The sequence below is a fragment of the Cryptomeria japonica genome, chromosome 6 (genome assembly GCF_030272615.1).
Source record: "Cryptomeria japonica chromosome 6, Sugi_1.0, whole genome shotgun sequence".
Taxonomy (NCBI): Eukaryota; Viridiplantae; Streptophyta; class Pinopsida; order Cupressales; family Cupressaceae; genus Cryptomeria; species Cryptomeria japonica.
Genome location: NC_081410.1, coordinates 73,034,092 through 73,054,549, shown reverse-complemented (window position 1 = coordinate 73,054,549; position 20,458 = coordinate 73,034,092).

Here is a 20,458-nt window from a genome sequence, read left to right as displayed (position 1 = left end):
TTGAGTTGGAAGGTGATTTGGCGATGCTTAGTCAATGTTTCGACAGACCCACTTGCCATATTGGAAGGTCAATATCAGATTGATAGATGGTGATCGTATGATGCGCTAGGCTAGATAAGATCTACGGTGTAAATTCAAAATGTATTTCAAAAGGGTGATTCAGGCTGCTTGCTTATAACTTGCGTGAGAAAATAAAGGTAGAAAGAAATAAGCTTGTTCAAATGGAGTAAAGGAAAACAAGTTGAGACACATGGACGCTGACTCATTTTTCAAAGACATGTTCTAAAGGTTGTTTTTTGGGCCGAGTTGCATTAATAAGGAAAAATGACAGTTCCAAGGGAGCCATCTCAGCAAGTTTCATTGCCACCGCAATGAGAAGTTAAGATTTTAAGAGGCATAAAGGGATAAGGATAATTTATGAGCTGGCAATGGAATGATCAAGGGCCTATCAACAAGATCAGAGGATGCATATTGTCAGGGACTCTCAGTAAGGTAAATCAAGGAACTATCTTCGAGAATAATTGAAAAGATAATGACTCAGTGTTCAAAAATGGACTCTGAAGCTAAAGTTTTGCAGTCAAAGAACAACAAAATCAGAACAAAATCGTTCATGTAAGATGAGCTTTGTCAGAAATCAATAGATTGATAGCTTGAATATGATGGTGTTTTGGGTTTGATAGGCATGATTTCCTAAGTCCATAGCTGGCAGGATGAGTAGAAAGCATTGAAGTGATGAATTTTCACATGCATGAGTACCACCAAATGAATTAATTTTTTATTATAAATACAGCCAGGTGGTGTTTTCAGTCGGTAGAAAGAATAGAAACCTCATTATCTTCTAAGAAGGTTTCAAAAGGATAAGTATGAGTTTTGAGTAGTATCGTGCAAAGGGTTACTGTGAACTCTGTGAGACCAGATGGAAATCCCCTTTTTTTGAGTGAGTATGCTTATAGTCAGTGGAGCCTTGAAAATGGGGAGGATAGTCAGTGGAGGCTTGAAATTTATTTTTCATATGAAAAAGTCGTGCATGACACATCCTCTGTTTCTCCTCTGCCACTGGTTGGTAGGGGGTTATAGGAAGGATCTCACACAAGGACAAGAACGGTACAAGGTTGGGATGAAGGAAACAACCAGTCATCTTTGCAATGACATAGAAGTTGCGACACCTTCCCTTCTTATTATGTTCCTCTATGGGATCCTCTTTCCATTTTCTCTGATCCTGGGCATGAAGGTTGGAGCTCCTCCTCTAGTTCAGGGGTCACTTTACTTCTTGTCGGGATCTATTTTCTCTTATGGTAAGGGAAATGCTTTGTACAATAGAACGACGCATCTCACAGTCCATTTGGAGGCATCAAGGGTGACAGTGGCACGACTCAAGGAGTTTAGTTTCTACCAAAATGCAGTTAGGAATTTTGGTTCTACCTCATCATGAATGCTAGTGTGGATAGTTTTTGGGAAATCATAAATAATATTTACAACAAAATCACAAGCGGTCATTTGGGCTTGTGATAGGTGTCTCCTCTGGCCTGAAGCTTGTTTGCTCCCTTGTTTATATAAAAGGGAATTAAAGGCCATGGGACACGGTCCAGAAATTTTGGTGAAAAATTTTGTTCCTATTTTTTGGTCATGTATAGTGAGTCTAGGTGAAAGGAGCAAGCTGTAAAAGTCATTTACAGAGAAAATAGAGTGAGTATGGGTCATATTTTATGCAAGTTATTGAAGGAGTTTTATGTAAAATGTTTTTTAACAAAAGGTAGTAGATTAAGTAAATAAAAACATGTTTCAAACCCATTTCTCCAGTGTGTAATTCTATCATGTTTTTGAATGATTAGAATCAAGGGTTTTCTTATTCATTGCATTGTTGTGGTGTATGTTTTTTTTGTTCATGCTTTGATCTAAGGGGTCAATTAAATGCTTGAGTGGAATTGCAGAGTGGTAGAGCTTATACAAGAATTGAGATAAGTAGTTTAGGTTGGGATATGCATATGAGAAATATTGTAAGGCAATATTTTCTTAAGATCTCATGCTATTAGATAAAATTTTGTTCTATTTTTATTTTATATATTGTAAATTCAGGTACCCAATGGATAAGGCACTAGTCACGGCCTGTAACTGTCCTAAATGTCAGTTTTGTGCTTAAAACTCACTAACAACTTGCTATTAATTTGTTGAATATCAAAATATATTTCCATTTTTACGCATATTGTTGTTTACTAAAGACATCTCATGCTCCAAAGACGGTTGAGGATCACTGAGAACTAGCCATTGTGTAGCATTCTCCCTCTTTATTGAGCCCTTTTAAATGAGATTATCTGTTATGTTTTAATGTCATTTGCCAGAATGGTGCAGAGGTCACAAATGCATTAAGGGATCACCCTCTCGGGTTTTGCAGAGCCCAAAGTGCAGAAGGGTTTGCAGACCCTTCTCAGTTGGACCAAGCTCTTGAGTATTTTAACAGTCAGAATTGGCTTCTCCAGAGATATTTATAAGAATCAACTTGGTCTCTTCCTCATTGTAGTGTAAACCCCTTTTCGGGAACCAAAAAAATGGCGACTCTGCTGGGAACTGCACAGAGTCATGAGTTTGTTAAGTCCATCTCCTTGCCAGTTGAGTCAATTCTCATAAATGTTGTCTGAGAATTTGTTGTCATTCATATTTCAATGTAGGTTCTATCTAGATTTGTCCATTTTTCATGACTATTCCCTAATATCTCACAAATTGTGAGTGGAAACTCTGATATCTCTACACTAGTGTGCATTATTTGAAAAAGAACTAAGAAGAACCAAAGAATTTGCAGTAGAGATGAAGCAGGTTTGAGGTCTTATGATGAAGTACCATGACAAGTTGATGAAAGAATTTATGTGATGAAAGAGGAGGAGTTGTAGTACTGAATTTTTGAACATATTTGACCTGAGAATAAATTCCAGCTGTTCAAATATTTGTCCTCTATAAAGAGGTGGCAACTCTACCCAAAGAACCTATTGACGATGTGAAGATAGATTTAGATCTATCTCTGATGCAAGCCAGAAAGCTAATTTCCATCCACTGCAATACCTCCAGGTATTTTGGTTTTCATAAGTCAAATATATTTCCATGAAAGTCAATTGTCAAAAATGTTTCCTTATTGACTGAGTTAGGCACTAAGAAAGGGAATAATAGTGACTATTTTACATACTTCTGAGATATAATTTTCAGATTGTGTATGAAGTATGTTTGAGTTATGCATTGTAATATTTTATGATTATGATAACAGAAAAATGTAGGGAAACGAGTAAGAAAATGTAGCATTTCCCATACATTCCTGAGAAATATTAAATGTAAAAATACAATGTATGCAATCCTTGTCAAGTCACAACAAAGTGTTCTATGTTGAAAGATATAGACCATTAAGTTTTAATGGTATTCAAGGTTTCCCAAACCCTGTTCCTACTAAGGTTAGGGAACATTTACCAAAGTTCAATGGGAAAAGCTCAGAATCAGTATGTCAGCACCTGTAGGAGTTTTATTATTTGATGGGAGATCTTGAGATAAGTCAAGAAGATGTTTTCATGAAGCGTTTTGTTCAATCTCTGAAAGAAGATTCTAGAGATTGGTTTTCATACTTACCAGTGTGCTCTACATCTTCATGGGATGAACTAAGTGCATATTTCATGGAACAATTTGGTGAAAGAGTCAATCCAATTTAAGCTATAAAAGGATTCATGGGTATTAGAAAGGAAAAAGATGAGTTGGTCCCTCTTTTCAATCTTAGATTCACAAGAACATTGGATGTGATTCCTAGTAGTTATAGGCCTAATGATGCAGTATGTTTGGTTGTTTACCTAGCTACATTTGATGAGGAAGTGAGCTATTTATTGAGAGATAAGGATCCTAAAACCTTGTATTAGGCTTATAGGACAACAATGGACATTGATAACAACTTGAAATATGGAATCCCTAAGGGTTATCTAGTTAAAAGAGTTTGCTACCCTAAGGCACCAGATGTTGAAGAAAGGTTTGAGCCAAAAGGTGAAGATCAGTGTCAAAACATTTACATCCCTACTGATCACACTAACCATGTTATTAATTATGATTCAAACAAAAATGTGAGTGAAGAGAACTTGTCCCAGACAGTGGTTATTCCTCATGTTAATAAAGAGAAGGTTAGTGAGAAATTATATAACACAACAGGTACAGAGATGGAGATAATCTCAGTTGCAACACCATGTGACAAAATTATTAGTTGTTTCAGTGAGGATGCCACACAAAAGAACCATATGCAATCTTATGGTTTAGTTGAATGTAGTAGCTTTAATAAAGGATAATTGGAAAGTTATACATCTGATAAAGACAATACTGGTGTGCAAAATTTTGATGACATGAGTTCATTTTCTCAGGAATCAGCTATGTATGATGATGATAACTTGAATAATGACATACCAATTTTGGTTGATGATGCTATTAAGCTAGAGAATTCCATGGTATGTTCCAATGAAGAAGGTATGCCTAAGCCTATGCTTATGCCACATGAACTTATCCAGAGTGATGGGTGTGAAGAGTTAGTTCGGGTATGTATGCCTGAAACAAATATTACAAGTAATAATACACCAGTTGTCCCATTACAAACTACTTTTCATGCAATGGATCAGATTGTTCCTCAATTTTCTAATCATGAAAAAAAATTGAACTAGCAAGCGTGGTTGGAGAAGATGAAGCTCAAAGGGGTCAAAATAGTCATGATGATCTTGTTGAAGCCTATGAGGATCATAACATTGAGTATTTGTGTTGTGAGGACTATAATGCTGAGAGTTGTTCTAGCTCAGATTGTGATTCCTTTTTACCTAATGAGAATGAATGTGAACTTGAGATGGGCAGTGATATCAATGAAACTTTTAATGCACTGTTTGATGAGGATGCAGATAAGGATCAACTAGTGTTTTGCCATAGTATTTTTAAGGAGGGTTTTCATTTGGTTTCTAATCCTTTGTATGAAGAGACAATTGAGAATCCATACATCTTAAATGTTGACCAAGATGTGATTTCTGACTTGATGTTGATTAATGAAGGTGAATTTTCCCCTATCACTGGTTGTGATGGTAACAATGAAAATATTTCAGACTATTGTGAGCATAGTTTGTATGATGGGGGAATAATTCTTCAAAATAATCAAGGAATTATATTTGTCATTGTTGGTAGTGAGGTGCAAGAAACCAAGGCAAAATTTTTAGTTTCATGCTAGTTGAAGGAGTATTTGAGCAAAGGAGGCATGAATGATGTCAGACACAGGGTTAGCTTATAGTTTACAAATGTTTATGTATGTGGTCAGTATGTATACAAGAATATTTTCAAGTTATTAATCACATATATAGATGAGAATCAGACTTTTAATAAGGGTAAATACTGGTGTTTCATTTTTGGTGGCCTTGGGCCATCAGTTATAGTCTGACTTTCCAAACTACAATGTAGGGTGCAGAGAAAAGGAGGTTTGAATCTTCCACCCAATGGAGATGTACAAGTTTGTCTAAACTTGTGCTGATAATATGATGTTGGCAATTTGGAGGAATTGATTATATGTTGCATTGATGTTTGTCATTGATGTCAACACTAGCTTTTTTGGTTGTCTACGGGATTCTAGTAGAGTGGCTGGACTTTGATAATGATTAGGAGATTTCTCTTCGGTATATTCTGATTGGTGAAATTGGTTTGGTTCAGTCATTCATGTAGTTCAGATGCTTGTCACATTTAGTTGGTTTGAGATATGGTGATCCAGAAGCTATCATATGTTCTAGTAAGCCTTTTGGTTATCGGTAAGGGTTTTACCAGAAGTGCTTTATTGAAGATCTTCTGATAAATTTTGATAAGTGGTGTCGGTGTAGCTTCTAGAAGGATTTCAGGATGCTGATGGTTATCGTGTTCATGTTCCATTTGATCGATGATATTTCATTTGGCTTATGGCGATGTATTTTAGGTCCAATCTTATTCTACTAGGCTATGGACCAGTTTATGTAACGAGTTGGCGGATGCTCGCGATGCGTTACCAGTTGGATTTATTATTTGGTTAATGTTGTTTCGGTCTTAGGCCAACTTGGTTTATTATTGGTTTTCGGGTTTCTATAATGGATTTATTGTATAACCTTTTAGGTGGCCGACTTGATTGTTTAGGTCCTGGGTTGGTATAAATATGATGTAAGATCTCTTTGTAGATCGTAGGTCAAGGTTACGAGATTATTTGTGTGCGAATAAAGTTGTAATCATATGCAGAAGGTTTGGTCAATCATAGGTGATCGAATTGGATTTGTGTAAGAGGTTTTAGACCTCCTATATTGAGCTTAACTGGAACTGTACTCAGGCAAAGGAGATGTTATTCTTTCAGTTCATTGTTATTTTCGGATTGCAGTCTGGATTTCTTTTGTAGTAAGTGTGGCTCCTTTGTGATGAGAAGTTTTCTCTAGGCCATTGGCCTTCCTGCATGTGCAGGCCCCTTATTGTAATCACATGCTTACTACAGAAGTATTAGCTGACTGTGGGTAGGCTTCCCACCGTGGTTTTTCCCTTTACCAGGTTTTCCATGTACAAATCTTGGTGTTATGTGTTGTGGATACATGGTATTTGATTTATGGTTTATGTTTGTGCTTAATTTATATATCTGCTATTTCGGTATTTGGTTTTTGCAATCCAGTAAAAGGTTTTGTGTGCTTAAAGTTTCATAATATGTTAACAACTGATTCACCACCCCCTCTCAGTTGTTCACCAGTTATCCTGATAATTGGTATTAGAGCCAGGTTCTCTATGTAGAAGCTTTAACCGCTTGAGGAAGATCCTATGGCGACTAATTATTCAACTTCAATTGCTTACCGAAAGGACAACCCTAGGCTTGAATGAACAAATTACAAAGTATGGAAGCTGCAGATGGAGACTCATCTGAGATGTATTAGCAAGGAGATTTGGGAGATCACTGAGAAAGGATATAAACCTTATGATTTGACATCTAGAAGTCCTCCTCTGACAAACTTGGATAAGAACATTGAAAATGACTGTAGAGCTAGAGAAGCCCTCTTGAGCACCCTTTCAGATTAGCAGGTAATGGGATTAACTGACAAATCATCTGCAAAGGCTATATGGAATAAGTTGGAGACTCTCAATGAAGGTGACCCTACTATTAAAATTGCTAAACTTGATGGTTACCGGGTAATGTATGAGAACCTGAGAATGGAAGAATGATAGGGTTCACCTAGCTTGCTCACACTTCACCTAGTTGGTGTTGCTCAATTCTACCAACCTCACTAGGTCTAGTTATGCTCCATGACCTCCAAGTCCTTCCCAATCTCTACTATGAATTTCTCTTTTCCAATCTCAAGGTGCTTGCAACAAGTGTTTGACTAAGAACCCTACCGTTTCAATGTGTTTCCCATTTGCTCAATCTTGCAATATTGACAACAACTTATCAATTTCTCACTTTCTCCCCCATAATGTTGTGAGTCATTGCAGAGGTGTGGAGGTGGAATTTACCATGTAATGAATTCAATTTGGTCCATTTGAAGTTTTTCCATCTCTATTTTCCTTACCGATTTCATGAATTTGCCTAGAAATAGGGCTACAAGGATGAGCCCCAATTAGGCCTCCTAAATCCGGTTTTCAAGGGTTTTGAGGGAATCGGTCCAAAAGGCCTTGAAACAAGGTTTATTTTTCTTCAATCACTCACCCATCCCCAAGAGATTTTGTTATTTTTAGTCTTCCATCTTAACGTACAGTGCCCTAACCCAAAAATGAGGGTTTGCTAGGGTTTTTAGGCCTTAACCGGTAGTGACTATTCAACAAAGGAATAAGGTTATGAAATGTGGTTTTTGAAGCTTCCCCTCTCAACTAGAACTCTAAATGGAAATTTCCTTCAATGAAAAATGCTAAAGTTTGGGTTTTGAGGTCACCCCTGCAACATACATTCAATTTACACCTTGTTTCCTCTAGCTGGCTTGCTCCCAGACTCGCCTAGAACAAGGTGGAAACTATGATGAAATCCACTTAAAAAAATCCTCCTTGCATATTTACACTATACATAGGGTTTCCTTCCATGTCCCAATAGGTCGTCATGGTAGCACAGAGGGATTTTATGGGGCAACCATTTTACATAAATTTTCTATTTACAAGCCAAAACTGGTTGATTGAAAACAAAACAATAAAAGCACTAACAAACACTATCTACAAATCATGAAATGAACCAATTAATATTGGAACACACCAAAGAACTACTATCCAAAGCTGGATCAATGGATTCTATCCATTTGTGTTCACTTTTTATGCAAAATAAGATAAAAATAGTGATAACAATCCGAAAATGAGTGGTTTCAGATTGTCATTCATACAAAATCAAACTTCCAACCTTGGTAACCATGCAAGTGGAGGTTTAAATAGTCTTCTTCATGTGTGGAAGCATCTTAGGTCAAAGTGATAACCCTAACTTCACCGCTAAGCTCTTTTAGGACCAAAGTTGTCATGACAACTTTTACAATTTCCCATATTTTGCTTTGCCAACTTAGGCAACCTGTTACAAGTCATTATTCATGTCTTTTTCAACATTCCTAAGACTATTATAAACCTCTCTAAGGCTCTCACCAATTTATGCCTCTTTTGACCATCAAGAAGGCCATTTACCTACACAAACTACCACCCACTCACAAAGTGCAAACCTAGAAAGAAAACTAACTCAACTAGGCCTACACTTGACTCAAATTAAACATTACACACACACCTTGGACCTTCCTGGAGTCCTTATTAGAAACCTAACTTGGCTAAGGTCAGTACAAGCCAAAATTGTAGAAGGACTATGAGCCCAAGTCCTAGGTGCTCCTACACCAAAGAAGATGAAAGGATTACTGCTTTTATGGAAAGAGTTAATGAAATTGTCTTGGGAATTTAGTGTTGTGGTGGATCTTTGAGCGAAGATGAGATGGTTTCTAAAGTATTGAGAGATTTACCATCTACTTACAAGATGAAGGATACTACAATTAATGAGCTGAGAACTATGTCTAACACTTCAGTTAATAGGGATACTTTGGTTGGAAATCTATCTGCTTTTGAGCTTGAAGAATTTGGTCCTCAAGGAGCTGCAAAGATAGATTCTACATTCAAGGTATCTACATCATCAAACAACAAGAGTGATTGGAAAGCATTATATGTGAAGGAACTAGAGGATATGAAGAAAGATGATGAAGATTTTGAAGAACTTGAAGCCCTATTTTCTAGAAGAGTGCCTAAAGGTCCAACAGGAAGTAAATATGAAGGAAAATCACCTTTCAAATGTTTTGCATGTAATAAGATAGATCTTTTTGAATCTAGATGTTCTAAGAGGAATTCAAGATTTGAGGAGAAAGATAGAAGATATTTTAGGCCTAACCATGATTATCAGAACAAGCATAAGTACATGAGGAAAAAATATAAATCATGCTACTATACTGATGAGGAAGGTGTAACTGATGATTCTGATGATGAACCAACAAAAGATTCAACTAGTGGATCTGACAATGGAAAGGAATGGGTATTCTTGGCTATCAAGGAAAATACTCTGGAACATGTCATTCATAATGAAGAGAAGGCACTTGCTGCTAAAGTTAAAGACAAGGATGAATGGGTGATAGATAGTGGATGTTCACATCATATGACTGGAGATAAAAAGAAATTTCTATCTTTGCAAGAATTTGACGGTGGTCTTGTCAGATTTGGAGATGACAAAGCATGCATGATCAGAGGAAGAGAAACTATATCATTGGATGGTAAGCATAACACTAATAATGTTTATTATGTTTTAGGTTTAAATCATAATCTTTTGAGTTTAGGACAATTGGTGGATAAGAGATTTCAATTACAATTCAAGGATGTAAAATGCAAAATCATTAACAAATCTGGTTTGGAGATTGCAACTGGTACTCAGATTAAAGGTAACATATTTCATTTGAACTCTGGTGAGAAAAAATGTTTGATTTCACATATTGATGAGAGTTGGCTATGGCATAAGAGGTTGTGTCATGTGAATTTTGATTGCATGATCAGAGGAAGAGATGACAAAGTTTGTGAAGCCTCATAATCCACTATGTACGAAATTTCAAATGGGAAAGTGGTGCAGGAGCACCAAATTTAAAAACTTGATTATCCTACCTTGTTATGACTACTAAGGGGTATTGGATTGTTTATTTCATGTTAGGAGTCATTGGTCTTGTTTTTAATCCATTTGTGAGGCCTAGTCCCAGGTTTGGCAATTTATGAGCCACTTGGTCAACTATGGTCAAAGGGTCATAAAAATTTAGTTTTGAGTTATTTTATTGTTTTTGGAAATAAATTGGTCCTTCATGACCATTGGTAGGATTTAGAAAGTTAGTTTGCACTTTTAAGTGCTTTTGAGCAAAAATTGTCAAAAAGTGTCAATGTTGTCATCACAACACTTGACAACTTTTTGTTTGTAAGCAAATATCCTTCCCCATTGGATAAATAGTTCAAAAATTGGTTGTAAATTATGTGGGAGGCCTTCATAAGCCCTTTCAGGTGGGTGATGAAGGAGTTGATATAAATTTTCATTTGACAATCAATAAAAAAACCTTGTTTTCCTGCAAACAGTCACGTTTTTGCTCTTGTACGGATTATTTTTGGACTAATGGGAGGTTATAACTTATGGATTCAGATTTAGGGGCCTCTTACCTTTCTTTTTCATTTGATTTTAGGTCTCTAAGTACTCTGGTTCGAAAGTTATTGAATTTTTACTAAAAACAGTTTTGAAACCCTCCTAAACCTAGGGTTTTGACCTATTTTTGCATTTCCTTTCATGGCCACTGTACAAAAATTCTAAAACTTGGTGGAATGAGAGGTTTGTATATTTACTCAATGATTCTGGAAGAAATTTGCATGTTGGCAAGTGTCTTTGGCCTTTTCTTTGATTTTTAGGTTGGCATCCTCATGTGACAACCTAGTTTCAAAATGCAAAATTGGTGATAAAACAAAATAGGGGTTGAACCAATGCACAAAATCCTGGATTTGGTCAATTGGGGTGTGGAAAAAACTTTTTCAATTGGTGAAACTTTCTGATCAATCACATTTCATACACTTCCTTCACAAACCCACCTACTTAAGCCTAATTAGGCCTACTTGCAATTGTGAAGGGCAGCAGGTCTCCTTTGCTTTCCAGACCACCTCCTTTTGGATTTAGACATTTTTCAATAAAGGGTATTTGGATATCCATTTTTTTGTTGTTGGTAATTTGCAAGTTTCCAAAGTTGTTTTGATAAGTCCCCTTGAGTATATAAGGATTTTGGGGTTTTACAAAGGAACCTTGTTGAATGGATCAGTTTGTTGTGTCACCACACCTTGAGCATGTTTGTATAGGTATTTTCATCCACCTTGACCATTTGGTTTGATCCCTACTCACTTTTTTGTCAAAATTCCAACATGAAGCCAAGTTTGGTGTCCAGCCGGTTTGAGTAGGGTTGAGTAGTTTTCAACTTTTGATCCTAAGATCTTGTCAATATTATCCTTAGGGTCCAGAATGTTGTTTATGATTAATTGAAGAGTGTTTTTAAGGTGTAAGTCTGGTTGGTAGGGTGTTTTGGGTTTCCTTGGTGGCCTATTGTGACAATTTTGTCCTAAATTACACTCACCTAGCCTAGCACTTGCATCAAGTGGTATCAGAGCTTAGGTTTTGAACCTAAAGAGTGAAAGATGTTAGAGAATAATGCAGATGGAGATAGTAACAATGAAAGGATCCCACACCACATGACAAATGTGGAATTGGCAAAGAGGGTGAAATCCCTAATGAATCAAGTAAACAGTCTTAACCAAAAGCTTAATGAGAGGAGACAAGGAGAAGACCTTGGAGAGGGGGGTGAAGAAGAGGAAGAACCCTTGTGGCAGGATGATGCTAATGATGTACCTGTAGACCAAAGGTACCTTGTTAATACCCTCAAGACAGTGGCAAGGAGAACCACTGATAGTAAGCTTGACTTGCCTTCCTTCAATGGCAAGATGGACCCTGATGTGGTCATTGAATGGGTTGATGCCCTAGATTGTTTCTTTGATTGTGAAGAGATCCTTGAAAGTTAGAGGGTCAAGATAGAGAAGTCCAAGATGAAAGGTGGAGCTTTGACATGGTGGAACTTTCTTCAAGGAGAAAGGGTGAAAGAGGACAAGAGTTTGATTACCTCTTGGAAAACCATGAAGGCCAAGATACATGAAGCCTATATCCCTGCAGATTATGAAGTTCAACTTCATAGAAGGAGGCAAAATCTTAGGCAAAAGGACATGGACATCAACACATACACCGAGGAGTTCCAAAAGTTGTGTTTGAAGTCCAAGACCATGGAAAGGGAAAGTGAAAGGTTAGCTAGGTACTTGAATGGCTTGAAAATGAATATCTAAGTTGAGTTGAATTTATGTACCCCCACCATAGTACAACAGTGCTACCAATTGGCACTTAAAGTGGAAGATAAGTTGAAGAGGAGGCAAGACCAAGGCAGCAAGGGTAAAGGCGGCAATTTCAACAAGAAATCCAAAGGCAAGAGCAATTTTTGGAGTAAAGGGCAGTCAAGTAATGACAACAAATCTTGGGAGTTGCCCCAAGGAAATAAAGAACAAGGTGACTATGGTGGAAGAGGAAACTCTAGAGGGAGAAGACCTTTTGGTAGAGGAAGAGGGAGATCAAATGAACCCCTCAAATGCTTCAATTGTAATCAGTTAGGACACCATGTTGGAAGGTGCCCTGAAAGAGGAAACAACAACAACAACCAAGGTGAAAGAAGAACTCAAGTGGTCCAAGAGGAGAGACATGAACTTGATGCTGAAGAAGGTACAATCCTAATGATGAGGCAGGCCTTCCTACAAGTTCCCCACACCCAAGAACCCCCCCAAAGGAAGAATCTCTTCAGGACAAGGATAAGGTGCCAAGGTAAAGTGTGTAACCTACTCATAGATTCTAGTTCAACTGAAAATTTGGTTTCTAGAGAAATGGTAGATAAACTTGGACTAACTAAATCTGCTCATCCTTTTCCTTATCATGTTTCTTGGCTTACTAAGGGGCAGAAAACCCTTGTGACTGATCAAACCATGATTGAGTTCTCTTGAGGTGATTTTAAGGACAAAGTTCTATGTGATATTGTAGAGATGGATGCTTGCCATCTTCTACTAGGGAGGCCATGGCAATATGACATGGATGCCACCTATAGTTGTAGGAAGAACACCTACACCATTGTAAAAGATGGAGTCACCTATAGCATGAAACCATTTCCTGACACTAAGGTAGAGAAAGAGCCAACAGTCATAGTAATTGGTGAGAAAGAGATGGTAAAAACATTGAAAGAGTCTCAAGAAGAGAGTTTTGTTTTGGTTGTGAAACCCAACGACAAAGATGAATCTGATCCTATAGCACCTATACCCAATGTTGTGAAAGGTTTGCTTGACAAGTACAAGGAAGTCAACACAAGTGAGTTGCCCTCTACCCTCCCACCCTTGAGAGATGTTTGGCATCAAATTGATTTGATTCCCGGTGCATCATTGCCCAACAAGGCACCGTACAAGATGACACCCAATCAGAATGCTGAGATCTCAAGACAAGTTCATGAGATGTTGAACAAGGGACTCATTCAAAAGAGTCTTAGCCCTGGTGCTGTACCAACAGTATTAGCACCCAAGAAAGATGGGAAATGGAGGTTATGCACTGATAACAGGGCTATAAACAAGATCACTATAAGATAAAGGTTCCCAATTCCAAGGATGGAGGACCTAATGGATCAACTTGGCAATGCTTGCTACTTCTCTAAAATTGATCTCAAATCTGGTTATCACCAAATAAGGATCGGACTGGGAGATGAATGGAAGACTGCATTCAAGACAACAGATGGTTTGTATGAATGGCTTGTCATGCCTTTTGGTTTGAGCAATGCTCCAAGCACATTCATGAGGTTGATGAATGAAATCTTCAAAGATTTCAATGGTAAGTTTGTGGTTATATATCTTGATGATATTTTGATTTTTAGCAACACTTTAGAAGAGCATATTAACCATTTGGAGCAGGTTATAAGAAAGCTTCATGAGCACAAACTAATCATCAATCTAGAGAAGTGTATCTTCAAGCAGAAGGAGCTCACATTTTTGGGCTTTGCCATCTCTCAAGGCACACTGAAGATGGATCCAAGCAAGGTAGAAGCCATTGTAAGTTGGCCTCAACCAAATAATCCAGGTGATGTGAGAATTTTTCATGGATTACCCACCTTTTATAGGAATTTTATTAAAAATTTGAGTCATATTTGTGCTCCATTGTTGGATATAATTAAAGGAGGTAGAAAAACTAAGTTTGTATGGACTAATGTAGCCAATGAGGCTTTTCAATATTTGAAGAACAGGGTGGCACAATATCCCATTCTAACCTTGCCTGATTTTGGCAAAGTGTTTACAGTTGAAACAGATGCTAGCAACTTGGCTATAGGGGTTGTCCTAAGCCAAGAAAACAAAACTATTGCTTTCTTTTCAGAAAAACTCAATGAGGCCAAGAAGAAGTATTCTACTTATGACCTTGAACTCTATGCAATGGTTCAAGCATTGAAAAAATGGAGACACTACTTTCTACCAAAGGAGTTTGTGGTTGTCATAAACAATCATGCTCTGAGCTACTTGAACTCACAAGAGAAACTAAGTGTTAAACACATCAAATGGATGGGGCAACTTCAAGCCTATACTTTCACTATCAAGCACAAAAAGGGTCAAGCCAACAAAGTGGCTGATGCATTAAGCAGAAGAGTGGGTTTGGTTCAAGAAGTCCAACTTCAAAGCATTGGTATTGATGCCTTGAAGACTCTCTATGCAGGTGATTCAGATCTTGGTGAAGCTTTTGAGGTTTGTTCTAAACTTGTGGGTAAATATCACATTGATTTTTCAGATTTCCTCATTCAAGATGGTTTATTATTTAAAGGATCTCAACTTTGTATTCCTAAATGCGCAATGAGGTCTAATATTATCAAGGAAAAACATTGCGGTGGCATGAGTGGTCACTTTGGTATTGATAAAACTCTAGATCTAGTCAAAAGGAGTTATTTTTGGCCTAAAATGGCAAATGATGTCAAAAAGTTCGTTCAAACTTGTACAATATGTCAGCAAGCAAAAGGTGTGTCAACCAATCAAGGATTGTATCAGCCCTTACCAATACCTTCTAGACCTTGGGAATCAATCTCAATGGATTTTGTAATGGGATTGCCTAGGAGTAAGCAAGGGTATGATAGTGTTTTTGTCATTGTGGATAGGTTCAACAAGATGGCACATTTTGTACCTTGTAAAAGCACAAATGATGCTTCATATATTGCCCATCTCTTCTTCAAAAAAGTGGTCAGAATTCATGGGTTACCAAAAACAATTGTCTCAGATAGAGATGTGAAGTTTCAAGGCCATTTTTGGAGAACTTTGTTCAAGAAATTGGGCACAAATCTGACCTATAGTTCTGCATATCACCCACAAATTGATGGCCAATCAGAAGTGGTGAATAGGTCATTAGGTGATCTACTTAGATGCCTAACAAAGCAATACAATCAGAATTGGGAGATGGTACTCCCTCAAGCAAAGTTTACATTCAATGACTCTCTAAACCGATCAACAGGAAAGACTCCTTTTCAAACAGTGTTTGGCATGCATCCTCAGGGTCCCTTAGACTTGGTAGACCTACCATCTGATTTCAAAATTAGTGCACAAGGAGAGGAACTTGTAGATTTGATAGCAAAAGTGTAGGGAAAAGGTGAAACAAACCCTTCAAAATACTACTTAAAAGTACAAAGCCCATGTTGATAAAAAGAGAAAGGAAGTACATTTAAGAATTGGAGACAAAGTTTGGGCATATCTTAGGAAGGAAAGATTGCCTAAGGGCAAATATTCCAAGTTGCATATGAAGAAAGTGGGGCCATGCACCATTTTGAACAAAATGGGTGACAACGCTTATGAGATTTCTCTTCCTCCTACTTTGCAAATTTATCCTATTTTCAATATTTGTGATCTGACCTCTGATAAATGTGATGAAGGTATTGACATTGTTGCAGGTCCTTCTGAAGGTGCAGGTACTTCTAATGATCAAATCTTTCATGACCAAGAAGACTATGTCACCAACCTTCCTCAAAGCAAGTTGGTTGAGTTGGAAAAGATCTTGGATTCTAAGATTTTGAAACAAACTAGGAAGAAGACATATTTTTAGTACATGGTAAAGTGGAAAGGACTCCCCACCATTGATGCCACATGGATGACTGAAGAGCAGATCCAAAATCATGAATCTTCACTTGATAAACTTGACTCAAGTGGCAACTTGAGTTCAAAAACTCATGGGGAGTATGGTGCAGGAGCACCAACTTTAAAAACTTAATTATCCTACCTTGTTATGACTCCTAAGGGGTCTTGGATTGTTTATTTCATGCTAGGAGTCATTGGTCTTGTTTTTGATCCATTTGTGAGGCCTAGTCCCAGGTTTGGCAATTTATGAGCCACTTGGTCAACTATGGTCAAAGAAGTTTTGAGTTATTTTCTTGTTTTTGGCAATAAATTGGTCCTTCATGACCATTGGTAGGATTTAGAAAGTTAGTTTGCACTTTTAAGTGCTTTTGAGCAAAAATTGTCAAAAAGTGTCAATGTTGTCATCACAACACTTGACAAATTTTTTGTTTGTAAGCAAATATCCTTCCCCATTGGCTAATTAGTTCAAAAATTGGTTGTAACTGATGGGGGAGGCCTTCATAAGCCCTTTTAGGTGGGTGATGAAGGGGTTGATGTAAATTTTCATTTGACAATCAATAAAAAAACCTTGTTTTCCTGCAAACAGTCACGTTTTTGCTCTTGTCTGGATTATTTTTGGACTACTGGGAGGTTCTAACTTATGGATTCAGATTGAGGGGCCTCTTACCTTTCTTTTTCATTTGATTTTAGGTCTCTAAGTAATTTGGTTCGAAAGTTATTGAATTTTTACTAAAAACAATTTTGAAACCCTCCTAAACCTAGGGTTTTGACCTATTTTTGCATTTCCTCTCATGGCCACCGTACAAAAATTCTAAAACTTGGTGGAATGAGAGGTTTGTATATTTAATCAATGATTATAGAATAAATTTGCATGTTGGCAGGTGTCTTTGGCCTTTTCTTTGATTTTTAGGTTGGCATCCTCATGTGACAACCTAGTTTCAAAATGCAAAATTGGTGATAAAACAAAATAGGGGTTGAACCAATGCACAAAATCCTGGATTTGGTCAATTGGGGTGTGGAAAAAACTTTTTCAATTGGTGAAACTTTCTGATCAATCACATTTCATACACTTCCTTCACAAACCCACCTACTTAAGCCTAATTAGGCCTACTTGCAATTGTGAAGGGCAACATGTCCCCTTTGCTTTCCAGACCACCTCCTTTTGGATTTAGACCTTTTTCAATAAAGGGTATTTGGATATCCATTTTTTTTTGTTGGTCATTTGCAAGTTTCCAAAGTTGTTTTGATAAGTCCCCTTGAGTATATAAGGATTTTGGGGTTTTACAAAGGAACCTTGTTGAATGGATCAGTTTGTTGTATCACCACACCTTGAGCATGTTTGTATGGAAATTTTAATCCACCTCGACCATTTGGTTTGATCCCTGCTCACTATTTTGTCAAAATTCCAACTTGAAGCCAAGTTTGGTGTCCAGCCGGTTTGAGTAGACTTGAGTAGTTTTCAACTTTTGATCCTAAGATCTTGTCAATGTTATCCTTAGGGTCCAGAATGTTGTTTAAGATTAATTGAAGAGTGTTTAAAGGTGTAAGTCTGGTTGGTAGGGTGTTTTGGGTTTCCTTGGTGGCCTATTATGACAGTTTTGTCCTAAATTACACTCACCTAGCCTAGCACTTGCATTAGAAAGTAAGTCAGAACTTCTTTTAAGAGTATACAAGATAAATCTAATGATGTTATTTATCTTATTCATACTAATTTTTGTGTTCCTGCTAGAGTAAGAAGTTTTTAGGGTGATAGATATTTCATGCTAGTCATTGATGACTATTCTATAATGATGTGGGTTACTTTTCTAAGGGAGAAATCTGAAGCCTTTGAAAAGTTTAAGATCTTTAAAGCTATGGTTGAGAAAGAGATGTTGGAATCCAATAACACTGAGAGGGGGGGGTGAATCAATGTTATACCGGGAAGTCCAATTTTAACCTTATTAAAACATGCATACACAAACCGATATACCGGTACGTACAGAATTGAAAAAGTAAAGCAACCAATAAGCCAATCACATAAATGAGAATCATAACACACAAAATTACATGTGGAAAACCTCAAAGAGAAAAAACCACGGTGGAATTTGTGACCCACAATATCAATCCACTGGCCATATGAAGAGATATTACAAGATATAAGGGGCCTGCACTTATAGGAAGGCTTACAGCCTAGAGCACACTGCTTAATCACAAAAGGAGCCTCACTGACTACATATAGATCCTAACTACAATTTGGAGAAGTGTTGAACTACAAGAGATAACATCTTCTATGCCAGAATACAGTTTTGGTTAAGCTTTGTCTGTTCTGGTCTGAAACACTAAACCCTTTACCGGAATAACCCTTACATAAATATCCTCACATACATAATCTCTCTGATATATTTCACATCATATTACATCCACATCTCCATCACCATATCTATATCAAAATTATCTAATCCAACTGACCTATATACCCTATACAACTTATCGTGCCTTATGTCATCTTACAAAGATTATTACAATATCAAATTACATGTCAGCTAGATAACATAAAAACATGAATATCAAAAACTATTGCCGATGCTGGATCCAAGAGATGTCAGCCTCCAATACCGATAATTTTATTCTAAACCATGTCGGCCTGCATTGCCAGTAACCAAAGAAATCCTTCTATCCGTTGGTGCTGGTGTAGTGTCTGCCGGTACACAACTGAACCAAAACATGAAGCCAGAACAAAATATCATGTTGCCATAAATGACAACATAGTGAAACCAACCAATTGAGTGTCAATTGCCAACAATATCTCCCTTTGGCATTTGATGGCAACACTCATGTGAAAAATGGTCAAGGTTTCATCTGTCGGTTTAATCCCGCCTAGTCCCCCTGAGCTGAATATTTATAAATGTAAAATATTCCATACTGCATGTCTCCCCCTAATGTATACAACTCCTCTTATATTTTTCACATCTATATCACTCCCTCTTTGACATCAATGCCATCAAAATTTCAAAAGAATGTCAAAGATCCAAAACTGTACAATGAATATCCCAAAAATATCTTACCAGAGCTTAACAAATTTGAAAATGTCTGGATATGCCTTCTCTAATAGCTCAAGATAAGTATCCCAACCAGATTTGAAGGTGCCAGAAATAGATATAAGTTCATTCAGTATATTTGCAAACGACTCTTTATTGAAATCCAATAACACTAAGAGGGGGTGGGGTGGGGGGGTGAATCAGTGTTATACCAGGAAGTCCAATTTTAACCTTATTAAAACATGTATACACCAACCGGTATACTGGTACATACAGAATTGAAAGAAGTAAAGCAACAAATAAGACAAACACATAATTGAGAATCATAATACACATAATTATATGTGAAAAACCTCAAAGAGGAAAAACCATGGTGGGATTTGTGACCCACAATATCAATCCACTGGCCATATGAAGAGATAATACAAAATATAAGGGGCCTGCACTTGTAGGAAGTCTTATAGCCTAGAGCACACTGCTCAATCACAAAAGGAGCCTCACTGACTACATATAGATCCAAACTACAATTCTAAGAAGTGTTGAACTGCAACAGATAACATCTTCTATGCCAGAATACAATTCTGGTTATGCTCTGTCTGTTCCGATCTGGAACCCTAAACCCTTTATCGGAATAACCCTTACATAAATATCCTCACATACATAATCTCTCTGATATATTTTGCATCATATTACATCCACATCTCCATCACCATATCTATATCAAAATGATCTAATCCAACTGACCTATATACCCTATACAACTTATCATGCCTTATGTCGGCTTACAAAGATTATTACAATATCAAATTACATGTCAGCTAGATAACATAAATACATGAATATCAAAAACAATTGCCGATGCCAGATCCAAGAGATGTCGGCCTCCAATACCGATAACCATATTCTAAACCATGTCGGCTTACATTATCGGTAACCAAAGAAATCCTTTTATCTGTCGGTGCCGGTGCCGGTGCCGGTGCTAGTACACAACTGAACCAAAACATGAAGCCGGAACAAAATATCATGTTGCCATGAATGAAAACATAGTGAAACCAACCAATTGAGTGTCAATTGCCAACAAGAGACAAGATTGAAAATCAAATTCTTAAGATCCGATCACGGTGGTGAATTCACATCCGGTGAATTTAACAGTTATTGTGAGAAACATGGGATAAGGAGACAGTTGTTTGCACCCCGGATACCTCAACAAAATGGTGTTGTGGAAA